This window comes from Agelaius tricolor, unplaced genomic scaffold (genome assembly GCF_023055355.1).
Source record: "Agelaius tricolor isolate 1412-34295 unplaced genomic scaffold, bAgeTri1.0.p SCAF_8, whole genome shotgun sequence".
In the NCBI taxonomy this organism is placed as follows: Eukaryota; Metazoa; Chordata; class Aves; order Passeriformes; family Icteridae; genus Agelaius; species Agelaius tricolor.
This window is the reverse complement of record NW_027269268.1, coordinates 25,659,591-25,673,031: the sequence shown is the minus strand read 5'-3', so window position 1 is coordinate 25,673,031 and position 13,441 is coordinate 25,659,591. Positions and strand designations below refer to the sequence as shown.

Here is a 13,441-nt window from a genome sequence, read left to right as displayed (position 1 = left end):
TGTCAGTCCCTTAAGGGGTACAGATGCTTGTGTGAATGAGTCATATCACTTAGGGGAGTAGCAGTCTGAATGTACATACATTCTCTTTATCTCTGCACAAAGAAGGGATGAAATACAAAAGGGACATTATTCTGCAGAGGTAAAAAGAATATCAGAACCCAGAGGACTGTATATATTTTTTCAGAAAGGACAGTTCAGAAGAAAAATTGCAACCATCTAGTTGTTCTTTTTCTTTTATTATGCTACTTTATGGAAATGTAAGTGAGCAGCATAGCCTGCAAATTTAGCATCATAAATAGTGTGAAGATTCAGAGTTGAAGATAACCTTGTTTTCTTGCTCTGTCTTCCTGTGCTCATTTCAAATCTCATTAAAATGTGTCATGAATAAAAGAGAAAAAAGTCCTGTTTATACCTGATTCTCTGTCTTCTTTTTTTTTTTTTTTTTTTTTTTTTTTTCCTGGGGAGATACAGCCAGAATGCTTAAAAAATTGTTTGCATCATTTTATGCTTCTCTTTTATTTGCCTGCTCTCTTCTTATCACAGTTCTGTATCTTTAGCCCACTGGAATTCTGATGAGAGGGAGGCCAGGCAAATTGTATGGCTGAGGAGCCACAGCTTCCAGGCCTCTTGGTGTGCACATCCTTGGGGACCTGGACGTGCAGCAGAGTGACACAGGCTGGCTCTGCATTTCACCTGGTTTGCCTCTGTTGTTGACTCACACACCGGCTGTTCTGTAAAAAGCAGTTGTTTGGCCCATGCCTGAGTGTGTTACATGATGAGAATTCACATCCAGTGCAGGAGCTACTGGGAACCAGGCAGAGATGGGACTGCTGTGGCTCTGGCTGCAGCTGAATTGTGTTTTTTGGAGATGACAGTAAAAAAACCATCAGATGCATACAGCAGAAGATAGAGCTGTGAATGCTGCCATAGCAAGTCTAGTTGAAGTTGGCAACTGATACTTTTTATTCTGTTCCTTGAGACAAAGAAGACAGGGAACAAAAGAAAACTGTCTTCAACTTGTATATTAATGGGATGGAGCTTAAGATTTCAAATCTTCTTCAGAAAATTCCAAGGCAGTGCTACTGTGTTTTGCATTAGCTGATTTTGGTTTTATGCTTGAAGTCCTACAAATTCTAAATTGCTTGCATGTCTAATCTTTGCAGTACTGTGCCCATTACAAGAATCTAAACAGAAACAGATATTTTCTTGTAGAGTTACATCCTAATCCTTAATTCACAGAATTATCTGAAAACTGTGGTCCTTCCTAAAATGCATTTTCAGAGGTAAAAAACCACATTCTTCTCTTTCAATAGCAGGATACTACAAACCGAGCACTTATTTTTATTTTTTTTCCTGAGGCTTACTGCCATGTATTGCTTCATTCCCTTTGATTTAACTGGCAGGACACTGAAGCCTGTGGATTGCTTGCCTGACTGACTAGGTAATTCTCTTCTATTTGCTGCCTTTTTCTTTAGATACAATCTATTCTCAAAGTACTGATAGCTAGTCTACTTTTAGTATATGAAGCCTAAGATATGTGGGCAAGGCCAGCAAATTCCACAATCCCACTCCATTTTGGTGATATTTGATTCAGATCTTCAAGAATTTGACTGATTTTGGAGGAGACTGTGTTCTGTTAATGCCTGCAGGCAGTAGAACGTGCTGACTCAAAGTAGAGGAGACACTCAAGTGAGGTGAGCAAACATCACATCAAGTTTCTCTTCTCCAAACTCAGAGAGAAAGAAGTCAACAGGGGAAAGAGCATGAGACACCAAAATTCTTTGCAGTGGGGAATAGGAAGGGAAAGAGCAGATGACCTCTAACTGCCCTGCACTCTCTGCTCTTTACAAGTCAGAAACCATCCCAAGAAGTGCCACTCAGATACTCATTTCTTTTTCTGGTCTCAGCATCACCAGTCAAACAGCCCTATGGCACTTTGCTCACTGCCAAATGTTTCTGTCTCTTTCACTTTCAGCTGCCTCTGGAAATGTTTAATGTGGCACTGCAAAATGACTGGCAAAAAAATTCCACAGCATTATTTACTATGGTACTTTGATGTTTTATTGAATGAAACCATCTGTTCAGGAATGTTTTCCAACGTTGTGGGCTAGATCTAAAATTTACTGCTGCAATATAGCTTGTCTGAGGGAGTTTCATAACAGGAATGCCACCCAATGTATCACAGATATGTGAGATTCTGAGTAAGAAGAATATTGAGAAAGCTCCTATTTCCTCCCATAAAACAGAGTCAATAGACTTCTTGATGGTAAAGATTCAAAATAGTTTCAATTTTTCCACTGCAGTCTGATAGCTGTGTTCTATGTCCTCTGTAAACTTGTGATTCAGGATATTTCCTAAATTACTTCAGTGGCTCACAGGACATATACTTGTGGCTGATAGCAGAATGCACTATAAACAGATTTATGAGCATTTTACAAAAATATTGGTAGCAGACAGAATATGTAACAAGGTAGCATTTCATTAACTTTTTCTTTTATACTGATAGAAATGGGAGTTTTATACTGAGAAGAATAAATTTTGGCCTTTTCCTCACCCTCTGAATTACTTGTTCCCTTGAAGTGAAACAAGAGATAGCTGCTGATAGAAGTCATCTGTTTGATTTATTCTGAGGGCTGAGAATTTAAGGATGTACAGAAGAGCTCATATATGAACATAATTGAATAAATGACATAAATAATCGAGGTTGCAGCCTTGGCCTTCCTCATCTAAATGTTTAAATACATCATTGATATTTGCTTGGACTTTCAAAAGTAAGGAGAAAAGTATACTCAAGTTAAACTTAGGTATTATACAAAATGGACAATAAGATGGACATAGTCTCAAAGACTCCTGTTTTTTCAGAAATGCCATGTACTTGAGTGAAAAACTTATAGGTTTATAGATTCAGAATAAGAAAATTAGAACATTTCTTTGACCCAAGTCCTCTGCTAACCATCACAAACATGAATGCTAACCCAGAAATTAATTTCTTCCTGAGTCATAATATCTTAGTAGGTGAGTAAAAACCAATACCATGCTGTGTGAGTAGGCAGGATGTAGCTGATACAAAATACAGTCACATACCTATATATATTTGTCACTGCAGAGATAAAACTGGTTTGGAATAGGAGATGATGAGTGCTTTCCCTTGGAACCTATCTATAAAAGAACAGTGGAAAGGTAAAATGGTTCATGGGCACAGCCATTGCCTGTCATTTAAACACTCAAATACCCAAGAAGGGACCAAACACCTTTTAGCATTTTCTGCAAATTGACCCATGTAAGCATTAGCAGGGATTTCACAGAGCAAAGGAAAAGTTGGCAGCTGTCTTTTTTTATGAACTTTTTCAAGAACAGAAGTACTCAAAAACTTAGTCCTAGTCCACCTGAAGCATGAAGCTGAGTTTTCCCCAGGTGCAAAAAGAGTTATGGTTATGGAGATGATTTACCACCTACACAGAGGAAGCCAGAGGTTTCAGCAGCATTAAAATTTAGGTTGGTCTGCGTCTCCAAGCAGAGATTATTTTGAAATCACAGTTGGGTGGTTCAGGGCTCCTCTTCTTACAGCTTTGAAAATTTCCAAAGAGGATGCCATGAAAGCACAACATCTGTGACACCTGAAGGCCCAGCATCTTCTTCCCATCTCCCCAAACCCCCATAATGGAGCACCAGCATGACTTTCTGGGATACAGATCGCTGAACCTGTGACATTTTAAGAGGTCACTAAATTCACTGAATTGTTAAATTCACTGAATTGTTGAACTGCCCCCCCACCCCCTTTTTTTTTTTATTGGGTGGACCCAGCAGCTCATTATTCCAAAACTCTGATGTTCACAATGGGAATTTAGCAGTGATATTACCCTTAGAAGTTCTTTCACTTTCTTCTCCTTCCTTTCGTCCCACTTACAAAAGCCATTCCATCAGTAGCACCACTACAATGGTCTGTGACACTGCACAGCAAACTCCCTGAAATAATTCCTTGGGTCATGGCAATTCACATTTGTATTATCATATGCATCCCAAAAGACTTGTGAATTAAAAAACTAGGTAAATTAAAAATTAGATAGAGAAGAGAACCAAATACATTCTATTGTAAATTCAGTTTATGCACAATATTTTAATAAATTAAATTAATATACTCTTAATTTTAGGGGATCTTTTTAAGTACATAACTCCAAAGAGGACTGAACTTTTCATCAGCTTTAAGAACATGTTTTAAGTAGAATGTCTTAAATTTTCATCCCTTTGAAATGAATTTTAAGTTGGTTCACCGTGTTTGCTATATCTGACTTTTTCCTTGATTTTGCCTTTCTGTCTTGGGAATGCAAATAAATACAAGAACCATACACTCACACCTACCCATCTTCCTTGAGCTGAGATTTCTCACAATGTTAACATGGTTCAGAAGTGGAGATCCCAGGAGAAATTGTGTTAAATGCTTTGACAAAACTGAATTTTTCAAAACCATCCTGCATGATAGTGATGGCAATGGGACATTAATGCAAGCAAACTATCCAGAAGGCAATAGAGTATGCACTATAGAGTGTACATTTTTGGATAGTTTAACAAAATCACTAAGCAAAGGTCATGTTCAAAAAAAATTTATGAACCAACAGAAAAAATATTGTTTCTGCAATTGTTTTATGATGTATTAAACTAATGGCTTAGTAAAAATAGAACAGTAGTCATGGTAGTTTTCAGGCAAATGTGGAGCTGAAAGCATTTCTTTAAAATATGCTAAACTTAATCCAGAAGCAATTCAAACACCAGAAAACGACTATGATTGTGTGTGTATGTATACAGAACAAGCATTTCAATCAAAATATATCTGTATAGATGGGATTCCATTACTAACAGGAGTACTTAATAAGTCTTTAATCAAAACAACTAGATACAATTACCTCACTCTCTGAACATATGACTCGGTCTACACTTCTGAATCTTTGGGTTTAAACACTCTTTGTCTTTATATTTTTAAATGGAAATATTGGAAATATTTCCCTACATTTTTATGGATTTTAGGGAAATATTTTTTTTTTACCTTGGATGAAAAACAACTTCTCATTTAAAAAATAACAAAATCCATTAATGAATAAAACCACTATAAAATATTCATAATATTTTAGTAAGCTAGACCTATGCCTGTTTTAATTACATAGATAACCTATTCTACTAAACTGTTGTAAAAGACTTTTTGCCTTGGCCAAATTACAAAATATGACTGCCTTTGCAAATTGTGACCACATAGCTATTAAATTATTGTTTCCTACTTAATGCACTTGTGGTGATTCCCTACTTTTTGAAAATAGAATGTGCTTTAAAAATCATTAATATTCTACAAAATCTGATACAATATGAAATAACATCAAAAATTATGTGTATTTATGTGCTTATTTTATTCATTAAGGACTCTAACATTTGTGAAAGAGCCATTTACCATCTGCCCAACTACCTAAAATTGCTTTTATGATTCAATTGTTGGTCATAAGCTATTAAGATCTGTAGAAAAGATACTCTGAAAAAAGCCAAAGTGACCAGAAATAAACCTACACACTATTTTCCTGAAGTAAAATTAATATCTTGGCAGATGATTTGAATTGTTGAAGCACTATAAAAGAAAAACAGAGAAATTATATTATGAAAGCATTAAAAGTTTTTTATAAAAATTAGTATTCTAATTTTACTACTTAGGAATCTCTGCGGGAAAAAGAAGTGAAGATATTACCAGACAACACTCTTGATTTTTTTTTTTTAAATATTCCTTGAAGTCCATTTTTCTGGGCACTATTACGGTCATTACTAATAACCTTAAAGCCAAGCAGTAAGCTCTGAAAATATCCCCTCTTTTAAATAAGGAAGGTATAGAAAAACCCATGTGCTACGAATGTCCTTTAAACTTAGGTAGGACAGTTGACATCAGGTTGTTTGTTTCTCACAGAGCAGTGCAGGAAGGATTACCTGTTCACGTGTTTTTCCCCAAAATTCATACTAGCCTAGGAAGATTAGACTATATTTAAATGTCTCACATGTCTGAAGAATTAAGTCTGTAGCCATAATTTCTGTAATTTACTTAAGTATCAACACTTTGGTGTGATTGGGATGAGATATGGGCAAAGTCTCTATTTCCCAAACCTCTTTTATTTACATATGGATAACTAAAGATTCCTGGGGCCAGACTTCCAGACTTTTTAATCTGCTAATCAAGGAATGCACTTGAGTGTTGGAAACCCTCATTTCAGTTCCCAAGTTAATACTGTAAATTTAATGGTTGTCTGAAGGAGAAATTTGAATCCAGGTTTACCTTCTCAGGTGAATTAGCACTTTTCAAGCATAGAATCTATTTATTCCTTGAAAAGCATGAGAGGAGATGAAGAACAGATTTCTGAATGTTCTCTGACTAAACAATTAAGGTTTTCTGTAGGAAATGAAATACATAAATACTCGAGGTGCTTAGAGAAAGAGCATAGTTATCTCATTTCCCACTTTTAGTCAGGTATTTGGTCTTCAAGTGTACATTGAAAGTTCAATTTATCAAATTTTAACATCACTGAAAAGTAACTTCTTAATTTTCATATTTTTTCAAGGAAAGTAAAAATTTGTGGTTTTGTTCCAACTGCAAATGGTATTATCAATCCTGTTAGTAGTTGGAAGATGGCTGCTGAATCTAAAGAGAATGGTTGTAAAATTTTGGAGAGGAAAGGCTATAATAATAAAAGGATCTCTCTAATGTAAGCATTTATGTTTTGTTTCCAGAAATTTTAGTTCAGTAAGGAACACATGGTGTTCATGCCAAAGACAACTCCTGACTACCCCAATGAGGTGCTGGACAGATGGACCATGGAAAGGCAAAATGAGGTAACTTCTATTATCATATTTTTTATCATGTTGAATTGTCTGGCGTCCTGTGCAACAAAAGATTTGAAGCCATGCTGTGCTGTAGAGAAGACCAATACTGTTAAAAATGAGTCACAGACAATACTTCCTTCACAACATGAGAAATTAATGTATACTTAGTTGTAGCAGAACTGGGTGTGGCTCCATAAATGGGAAGTCTCTCCCTCATCCTTCTGACAACCATGGCTCCTTCTTAGGACTATGTTAGCCTGTCAGTCTGAACTGTGTTATACAACCATGTAAAGATTTAATTTTCATACAAGAAAAATAATATTTTATGGGCATAGGATAGTCTTGTGACAAAAGTCAGGAATAATTTCTTATGCCCCACTCAAACTAGTATAGGAATGTATCTTCCTCAATGTATACAGCAATAGCTGAGTCACAAATCTTTCCCCCAAGTTACTTTTCAGAGGATGTTTCTCATTCTAATTTTTTTTCTTCACAGACACTCATTGTTCCCATGCTTTTTCTCTTTACAAGTTACTTACATCAGAAAATATAAATCACGGTAGGAAGATTAGAAAATGCATTCTAAGAATGTGAAAAAACAGATCTCACTGCATTCTAACACCTCTGCATGAATAACTTACCTCCTCTGACTACACTGCCATCACAGTTGTCCCAAGCCTCATGTTGCCATGGCTGGACTGTTACTCTCAGCCAGGCACTGACTCTAAATCTGGTTCAGGTACGGCTGAGGGCACACACAGAGGGCACATGGTACTAGAGGGCACAGATAGACTCACCATGCACTGGGTTCAGTTCTGGTGTCTCAACAGCTGGAGACATGAGCACAGCCCAGGTAGCTGCAGCCTGGCTGGGACAGCCCTAACAACTGTCCTTTCTCATGAGGTCAGTGTGCAGATTGTGTAGGAAACAGCAGGATGCTATGGCTGCAGCTCAGCTCAGAGTGTGTTTTCTAATGTCAGACCTAAATATATATTTATATGTAAATCTAAAACTATAAAGAGCAATTTTAATAATCTTAAGTGTTCATTTAGCTCTTCATCTCAGTAATACTCTTTATGGTTTTTCCCTTTATTGATTATTTGGCTTTGGGATGCAAAAAGTTCACATTAAAATGTCATTACAAATAGTCATCAGTATAAAGGAAAACGTTCTGGCAATCTGAGAAAATATTTTTTCCCTCTAAGTCCATTCAGAAAATGTCGTGGTTCTCTGCTGTAGGTAAGATCCAACTAGAACTGACAGTGCTGAACACAGCAGTTAGAACTAATAAATGAGATAGTGCAATCACTATCTAATAATGAGCCAATGAGTCAATGATGACTTAAAAAATCTACATGGTTTGAGTGTGACTGTGAATCAATCTAGACTCAGTGCACATGCTAGGCAAGTGGATTGGTATTCTGGATAATGCTTTATCTATACATGGGTTAACATTTGTTGTAAATTATCTCAATTTATATCTGCCTATATTCTGTTGGTATATTACATTTGTGTCAAAGAACACATATGTCAAACTTTGTTATTTCTATAAAAACCCTTTGCTTAATACTTTCAACACTGTTAATATTCTAGTCATCATCTATAATCTGCTTTAAAGCATGAAGATATGAGTTTTCTTTATGGGTGTACTATTTTCTGCTACACCTTTGAAAAATGTTTTGGATGACTTTGGTGAAGATGGTTTGAAAAGGTTGCTTTAGAAAAAAATCACAATTTCTTTCAGTATAAGGACAGGGTTTGGCTGTCAGGGTAGACATTACAATTGTTTCGTAGTTCCTGAAATATCAAATTATATAATCATGCAGACTGCCTCAGCTGTGAAATAAATGTGGGGAGAGATGTAGTCAGAATTTAAAGAGTAATGGTAAAAAAAGTAGAGCTTCATCTGAGAAAATTACTCAAAAGTACTCAACAAGACCACATTAAACTCTGACTGCACTGAGACTGTGCCCATCTAGAAATGATGGGGTTATTGTATCTTTCACAATTTCTCTTCTGTCTTCTGTGTTAGAAGACTTGAAAAAATCTCCAGTTTACATAGTCAGGCTATATGGTTGCCTTTATTTTACTGGCAACCCATCCTCTGGTCATTCCCTAATATCCACTAAGCTGCTTTGGATTTTAGCTTATTGCATTTGAATTTAGTGTACACTGAAGTGCAGAGCTAGCTTCCCTATCTATAATACAGTCAACCTACAGTAATACTTTCTTTAAAAATACTCTCCTGACTGCACTTGTTGCTAACCAACTATTGTAATATTTCAAGTGAGAGACAGAAAGATTGACAAATCATTACCTCTTGGCAATCTGTGAAACATCTATAAATTCATTGGCTTACTCACCTGTAACTCAGTTCCTGCTTCTCTGTAACTATTATGCTCCTAAAGAATAAATACCTATTAAACCATAGTGCCAGGTTCTGGCCTACAATTTTGGAAGAGTTCGTGCAACCTGTGTTGTTACAGCATCACAGGGTAGCAAGACCCACATGAACTGAATCAGCCACATACATTGAATTATTTGTGGTTATTCCAATGTGTTGTTTTAGTATGGAGAGGCAAGAGTGTTTCTGAAGATGGAAATCTCTGTCACTACCCAGCTGAATCATAGAAAGGATTCTTTTACTCAGAAGATCACAATAGAAGACAGAAAACAGTTTTCTTCCCCATCGCCCACAACATCTGCAGAAGTTAAAGTCTCTGGTATAGTTTCTGATAGTGTGAAATTTTAGAAAATATATCACTTTTTAGAAAACCTATATTTTACCTTCAAGATTTGAGCTATTCCATGCATATTCTTCAGTGCTTTGCACCCACTAGCTACATGTATGATTCCCAGGCAGGGATGATCCACGGACTCAGTAGAACAAGAAGAGAAATAAATATCTGAGAGTGGGATTCTATGTGGGTACATGAGTATGATCACACATAAGCCAGAAATTACTCATTCAAGAAATGACTGTGTATCAAATGCCACATCTTTTTGCAATGTGAAGCTTCCAAGTGAGGCATTTGGGACTGTCTGGTGGGAGCACCCACGTAAGTGTGTGCACTAAGGCAGTAACTGCGCCTGTAACCAGTGGTCACAATGTTTGTTTTACCAGTAGAGTTTATATCTGATTTAAACTATTTTAAATATTTCACCTCTTACAAGTAGAACATGAATATAAAAGTTGGTATGAACAGGCCCCATTTTTGGACAGACCTCAAACTCAGAGATTAGAAAAGATAGACAAAGGGAAAGGTGCTGGTAATTTGAAAATTAGCATACCAACTATCATTTTGGTAGACTTTACACTGTCTATATTTACACACTTCCAGGAAATATTTTTCCAAAAACCTAATTCACATTGAATATTGTCAGTGACTCCTAGAAAAATTGATACTCACTGTCATTCATCAGTATACAAAAGTCTCCATTTATAAAGTCATTTAAGCCAGTAGGATGATTACAGTGAAGGCCAGTTTTCTTGAAGCCAAGTTGAAAATGACATGCTGAAATATCTTAACGTTTCATTTGAAGAAGGGCATTAGTGTGACTTTTACAGTGGATGCTAGTTTTTGCTCTTGAGAATGCTATAGACATATGCTAAGACTTCATCATCTAAACAAATTCCTTCTGAGTTAATTTTAAATCAACTGTTAGGTTATCTATGAGCTCAAGGAATGTATAGTTGCTGAAAACTGCTTTGGTAAATGCTTTACTCACAGCCAGTGAGATTTTATAACCCTTTTCTTGTTGCAGGCTTCTCTTTTCTCTCCCCAGGAATAATGGTCTTTCCCCCAGATTTGACACCATATGTGCTCTCAGAGGTGAAATAAGGAAAAATGAAGAGATCTGCCTAATCTCACAAACAAAAGTCCTGAAGGGCTTACAATGACTAAGCACATTCTTGGCACAATGCTAGACAAGTCTCAGAACTGCTGCTGACATGAGGTAAGTGGGTCTGCCTTAGTCATACCAACTTGAGGAAGTCTATGCTTGAATATCCTTTAGCTTCCACTGAACATAGGACAAAAAATCTCAGGAAATCTTTGTGCCTTTTCCTTACAAGAGGGAGGAATGCCAGTGGTTTACCCAATTCTTTCCTGATAAGTCTTTAAAGTAATTTGGAGATTAAAAAAATCAGAGATTAATGGAAAATACGTACACAGCTGGCAGTTTTTCTTAAGCTGTCACATCCCCATAGAGAGGCCTAAGGATGTTCAGATGACATCAGCCATATAAAGCTGAAAAATTCTTGTGAAGGGCTCAATAAGTTGCAAAATCAAACTGGAGGGTCCAGCATGCCCAAGGCAGCATTTAGGTCAGCTCCACAGTTCCCTGAAAGCCTACATCTGTAATTTTCCATGTATCCAAGGCTGACCCAATGCACTGCCTTAGCTCCTTGATAATTTTCCAGCTAAATCTGACAAGGACCCTAAAGCTGACATCATGTTCTATAAGTGAGCTTAGTTTTTTGATAATATTGAGTTCATGGACATTTAGTATAACTGTAATTACTAGTTTTTAGATTACCACTCTTTACATAGCATTTAGTGCACTGGCTTCAAAGGCAGAAAATATGGGTTCAGTTGGTTGAGTTGACTGTGCATCCCTCAGAAAAGGTGTCGGGGTGTGAGATACATATTAGGCTGTTTGGGTGGGTGGAAGGTTTTGGAAGTTTGTGTTCCTTTTCACTCTCTCTGCCTTCTTCTCCCAGTCTGAATGTACACTCTGTTCTTGTTTCTTCCAAAGTGATTTTTCCTAGTTTTCTTCCTGTTTTTTCCTGTACCTATAAGATGTCATCCTCAATTTAAAAAAGAAAAAAAAAATTACTCAAATGCTCCTTAAATAAAATTTTCACAGCGCAACATGTAGATTGAGAGACGTAAACAAAATCTTACCACATCTCATACTGATTTGAACTGCATGGAATCCTAGAGTAGTTTGAGTTGGAAGTGATCTTTAAAGGTAATCTAGTTCAACCCCTTGCAATAAGCAGGGATATCTTCAAAAAGATCAGGTTGCTTAAAGCGCTGTTCCACCTGACCTGGAATGTTTTCAGGGGTGGGGCATCTGCCACCTCTCTGAGCAACCGTAGTTTCTTTACTGCTGTTCATTGATATTGCTGTCTATGTTGCACTAGTACAACTGTTTGGGGCATTGTGCTATAAAAATATCATTCAAATGACTCTTGCTTAAAAAAAAAAAAAGTCCCAAGAGGTTGTTTCCAGGGCTGGGACATCTACAACCTCTCCTGACAACCTGTTCTAGTGTTTTACCACCTACATGGTAAAAAAAATTCTTCCTTATATCTAGTCTGAAACTATCCTTTTTCAGTTTATAGTAAATATCCCTTGTCCTACTACTATAGGCATAACTAAAAGGTCTGTCCCTGCCTTTAAGTTCCTTCAAGGTACTGGAAGGCCATAAAGAGGTGTCTTGGGAGCCCTCTCTTCTGTAAGCTGAACAATTCCAACTTTCCTAGTCATTCCTCACAGGAGAGGAGTTCCATTCCTCTCATAAATTTGTGGTTTGAAACTGCAACAGTACACAGAGTGCAAATGATGAATCCAAAACTGTGACTGTGATGAAGAACTGAAATTTTTGCTATCTAAATGAATTCTGTGCTTTGGTGACACTACAGATGTTCTGCTAAATCATCTATGCAGTTCTGAATACTATAAATACAAGGAATAGATCCAGTGTTAACAGTCTTTCCTGTTATTCTCATGTGGAGTCTGCAAACTGAGGCTCATTCATAGAGGAGCGTGAAAATATTTCCCTTAGGAGTACACTTTGGAATTGAAAAGTGACTCTAAAATCTTATGAATGAACTCTTTTGCTTAAAAAAAAATCATAAAGAAGCAGAGTGCAGGACACTGATGTCAAAAAGCACAAGATTGCTGCCCCATCTATTACTGCCTTCTGTGCTTTCAGACTTAAATATGTATATTGAAAACCCCAATACAAGTACTGTGGTTAATTTCAGAATAAAAAGGACCAGCCACTCACAGTAAGAACATTTCATCACTTCATTAGATATTAGAAACTGATGAATTATTTATATACAATAGGTGTGCATCTACCCATCACCTTTTTAATATTTTTCTTTGTTTTAATGATATTTAATCAAAGTAAACATGTTACAGAACAATCTGTCCAAGTGCCTGGCTTCCTTACTGCTGGAGGTAACAGTGATGATAGAAAGCACAATTGTTTGGGCCACAGCAAAAGCTTTTTTTTTTTTTTTCCATAAAGATCATGAGGTTCTATCAATATTTTTTTCAAAGGCAGTAATTCATGAAACAAAAAGCCTGGGCAAATACAACATTGAACTTTCACTTCTTTTGCACCTGTCAGGGACAAAATGCAGATACATAGGAAAGGGCTTCTTTGAGTGTGAAGCATGAAATGTAACTAGAAGCTTTGGGGATGGTGGCTTCAGTCTCTCACATCATTTATTTCCTGTATGGAGACACTAGAGGGAAGTTGTGCACAGACTGGTGGCCATGGTATAAGTTGTCAACACCCATTGCATTGCTCATACACACTTCTATTGTTCATGCTTGAATAGCAGAAATTATTAAAG

The 13,441-nt window shown here is 36.7% G+C and overlaps 1 long non-coding RNA gene across 1 annotated transcript; it reads left to right on the top strand.

The window, feature by feature from the left end:
* Positions 1-1,203: 1,203 nt before the first annotated feature.
* Positions 1,204-10,769, top strand: LOC139592620 (uncharacterized). Its single transcript, XR_011680063.1, has 3 exons — positions 1,204-1,694; positions 6,754-6,855; positions 10,633-10,769. It is a non-coding gene; the product is annotated as an uncharacterized lncRNA (long non-coding RNA).
* The last annotated feature ends 2,672 nt before the right edge of the window (positions 10,770-13,441 follow it).